The sequence below is a fragment of the Natrix helvetica genome (genome assembly GCF_964273705.1).
Source record: "Natrix helvetica genome assembly, chromosome: 1".
Lineage (NCBI taxonomy): Eukaryota > Metazoa > Chordata > Lepidosauria > Squamata > Natricidae > Natrix > Natrix helvetica.
Window position 1 is genome coordinate 166987239 of NC_138548.1, and position 4711 is coordinate 166991949.

Consider the following 4711-nt stretch of genomic DNA (forward strand, 5'->3'; position numbering starts at 1 on the left):
CCAGTAATATAACATTTAGTCCCTAAGTAGAGTGGATGGTTGTTTAACCTTTTGGAAATTAGGGAAGGAAAGAAGAAAAAGAATCCCACGAAGAATGGGGGGGGGGGGCATTTTGAACCATAAGTGGAAGAAGGGCCTAACTGAAAGTAAAACTGTGGGATCTTTTGGAATTATTTGGGACAAGGAGTCTTGGAGGTTGATGTAGCAGATATAGCAGGGGTGGGCAACATCTAGAAAGCTGGACTGTACGCCCCAGAATTGGACAGGAGTGTGAGGAGGTCAGAGGCTATTCTTCCAGGATGCTCTAGAAAGCTTGAGTTGGTAGGCAGGGGAGATGAAGGCTGATCTGAGATCACCACAATGATTGGTGAAGGAAAATATGAGGGGAGATATTGGGCTGGCCTTTACAATGGAAAGAGGTTAGGCATTCTCTCCATCCCAGGGATGTGAATACTGGATTTTACTGAAACCTTGATTTCAGGTTGTTTTTACGAATGCAAGGTCTCTATGTAATAACTCTGTATTTTTGCATGACTTAGGCAACAATAATAGGGATGCGGTTGCTCAGTGGCTAAGATGTTGAGCTTGTCGATCAGAAACGTTGGCAGTTTGGCGGTTTGAATCCCTAGCGCCGCATAACAGAGAGAGCTCCTGTTGCTTGTCTCAGTTTCTGCCAACCTAGCAGTTCAAAAGCATATAAAAAATGCAAGTAGAAAAATAGGGACTACCTTTGGTGGGAAGGTAACAGCCTTCCATGCGCCTTCGGCCAGCCATATGTCCACAGAGACATCTTTGGACAGTGCTGGCTGTTCGGCTTTGAAACGGACTGTTACATCCCCTAGAGTCGGGAACGATTAGCACATATGGGTGACGGGAACCTTTACCTTTACTTTTAGGCAACAATGCATGGAACACACTCCCAGCAGCTCCAGGAAATAAGGCCCATTTTAAAGCCACCCCTGACTCATAGGGACTGTCAGCTGTTATTTGAGAATAATACCAGCCTCAGTCTTCTCTCCACAGACATTCTGAGAGCTTATCAGGCAAGGCTTTAAACTAGTCATAGTCAGCTTGTGCCTTCTCCTCAGAGGAGGAGATGCCTCAAGGTAAAGACCTAGGCCTATTAACATAAATCCAGAGCCCTTCCCTTCCCATGAATGTACCCGCTGAGGCCCTGATTCCAAGCCACAACCCCCAGTCCTAGAGAGGGCCACTCCTGCCGAATAGATCAGCAAAGGCTGGAGCAGGGGTGAGGTCAAGTCTAAAGGAAGATTTAGATTTGGCCACTACTGCTCATAACATCTGCCGCATACCTGTGCTGCGAAGGGGTTGATGGGTAAGCCTAGGTTGCCGATTTCTGCAGGCGGGCTAATGCGCACCCCTCCCAAATCCTAACTGGGCATTGTACAAAGGTGGGTGTGCTGATTGGATTGACTTCCTGCACTGTGCTTTGCTATTTGGGTGCTTCCCTAAGACAGATTGTTACATTTGCAGAAATATAAATGGAAAAGCCATGCAACTGTCCTTGAATGACAGATGAATACATTCCCTGATCTGCAGTGCCTGAGAAGTCTGTTCCACCCTTCAGAGGGCAGAGAGGGAGAAGTAGCTGCTTTCTAATTGACTCAGCTGCAGGGACAGGATCTGAGGCTTTGAAAAGGTAAGAAGGGAAAGAGAAGTGTTGGTTAGGGAGAGTGGTTGCTTCAGCCCCTTCTGCTTTCTATGCTGATGATCTGATGCCACCTCTGATTTTCTTGACCTTGTCCCTGCCTTGGTCAGGGGTGGGCTTCAAAAATTTTAGCAATGGGTTCTCTGCCCGGTTGCTGGGTGGGCGTGGCCCTGGTGGGCGTGGCCTAGTTGGCCTCCTGCACCACGGCGAATGGGCCATTTTTGCCTTCCCCAGGCTCTGGAGGCTTTCCTTGAGCCACTGGAAGGGCACTGGAAAACTGCCTTCCCCAGGCTCTGGAGGCCTTCTGGGTGGCCTGTCTTTCCCTCTCTCCGAGTCTCCGCGCGGGCCCTACATTTACCTCACATCCAAAACTGGCCATGTGGAAACTCCTGGGAAGGGTGGGGGAGGGTGGGAGGGGCGGGATAGGGTGGGTGGGGCCACCCAGGGGTGGAATTTGGAGGTTCTCTGAACCAGCCATAACTTGTAGCAGCCCACCCCTGGCCTTGGTGGACTATGCTTCTGCCTAACCTGAAGGACCTTGGTATCATGCTTTCTAGTTCTTTAATGGGTTACCATTGTTGCAGAAACTGGACAAAATATTCTTCAGCAGAGACAGGGATAGTCATACTGGAGAATGGTGAACTGATTTCATCTCAAACTAGATTCCAAAATGAACTGAAGCTAAAGCAGTGTGTGTTATCCTGTTTTCAACCTTAACTTCATATATTGCCTGAAGCTGAAGCATGATCCCTGCAGGAACGCCTGTTCAGTAAAATGGCTGTAGGCTGGAAATCATCCATGAACCAAACGAAAAGTAAAACATGTCTGGATTGATACAAAACAAACTGCATGGTTGTTTCACAGAATCACTAGGAATCAAGTCAAGTGTCAGGCCATCTATATCTTTTAAGTGGCTGTGGATCTCCCTGAATTTTCAGGAAATCTGGTAAAATGTTATGTAAAAATAATATTACAATGAATTCCTGGACACTACATAACAGGGGTGCCAAACTGGCGGCCTGTAGATCTGATGCGTCACACACAGGCCACACCCACCCCAGCTTCGCAACGGGGAAAATGTCACAATACATCACGTGACGGCAACATGACACCGCAAGTTTGACACCCATGATCTACAAGCATCCTTGACACAAAATTCAACCAAATTTGACTTGCTAGTTTCTAGGGTCAGTGACTGAGATGGGCACCTATAAAAATTAAAGAAATAAATGTAAGGTTCATCCTGCATTTTTATACCAGTACAGAGGCAGTTTTTCTGCCCAAGGAATCGTGATTAAGATTAATTTGTTTAGTTTTCTTAGTGGGATATCTATCCTGGATCTTTGCCTTTAAATGTGTAGAGCATTTGAATTTTAATGTTTATTTTGAGTATTTTGATATGCTAGGGAAAGTAAATGAAAAGAACTGTATTTTGTTTTAAAAAGGTGCACTTCTGTATCGTCGGGGAATTTAGGGTTGGTATCTATGGGTAATAGACATAGGCAAGAGTTCTTTTTCTACTGATGTCTATAATTTAAAATGGATGTCCTACATACGTCAGGCCCATTTCGGCAGGATTCAGCAGTTTTCAGATTTGCTTTGTAGGGCACATGTTTACAGTGAGTAATTTGATTCCTGAGTTCACCCTGTAATGAGGCAAGCAAGGCAAATAATGGAGAAAAATATGCATAAGCTGTTGTCTAGCACAGCTACATTTCTTTCAGCTGTGTGGAAGGCATTTTATATGAGAATCTTAGCCAGTATCAGGAGGGTTTCATTCCATTAGCCATTGTCCCTGTCATTATCAGCGATATATCTGTGATGAATGCATTCTAAATTATCCTTTCAGACAAATCTTTCCTTGCTGCTACTAATTGCAAAATTCCTTCTTCGGGGAAATGGACATGGCAATAAAAGGGCTTGCTAATAAATATTCTCATGGATAAACAGGGACTAGTAGAATATGGCATTTTAAAGGGTAACTGAGTAGCTCAATAACGAATTCTTGTTCATTCACCATAAACAAGACATTGCCTCTCCATCCTGCTCCCTACATCCTATTAATATAGAATTACAGCATGATGATAGCTATCTACCTTTCAAAGTTGTAGATTTAATAGTTAGGCTAAGACTGATAAATCTGAAGCTTAATCTTCGTTCTGTCATAATGTTACTGAACGAACATCTATGGAGATTCTCAGTCATCCAGCTCATGTTTGTCCCAAAAGTGCTTTTTCAAGAGGTAACTGGACTTTCTCAGTATTTTTTTAAAGATGTTTTGCTTCTCATCCAAGAAGCTTCTTCAGCTCAGAAACTTCTTGGATGAGAAGTGAAACATCTTCAAAGAAAAACCAGAAAGTCCAGTTGCCTCTTGAAAAAAGCACCTTTGGGTTAATAATAAATAAATAATAAATATTGAATGAACATTGACAGTTATTATCTCACAATCATGTTCCCAGGCTTTTCTTAAGGATAAATTGGGAGAGTCATCTAAATAACAACAAGAACAATAATTGGATAAATGATAAAAATGTCAAATCTAATCTAAACATCTGGCTAACTGTGCGACCAGTTGTAATAATAATAATAATAGACAAAATCTCCCTCAGCTGCAAAAGGTAGCTTTACTTGGAACATCTTACATCTTGTAATAATATTTTTTACACCATCAAATAACCATCTGGCTATCCCAGATCCTTGGGAAGGACTTGATAAATGGATAAAAATGGAAAATCCAGCCTAAATATCTGGCTGACTGACTAACCATAATTGTGGTCACTCACCATTATAGGAAATAGTTCAGTTAAAACAATCTTTACCATTAGGCATTATTTCTTTAACTGTGGGCCATGAAATAATGTTTAGAAAATGCAGGGATCACTTACATAAATGGACACTTCCACCCTACCTTTTCTTCTTTGAAAATACAGAAGTTCATCTTCTTGGCAAATAAGATAATCATTAGAGCTGCATTACCATCCATTTATTTTTAAAGGTATTTTAAAACTAAACTTTATACCACATTCACTACTTCTTTGCCAC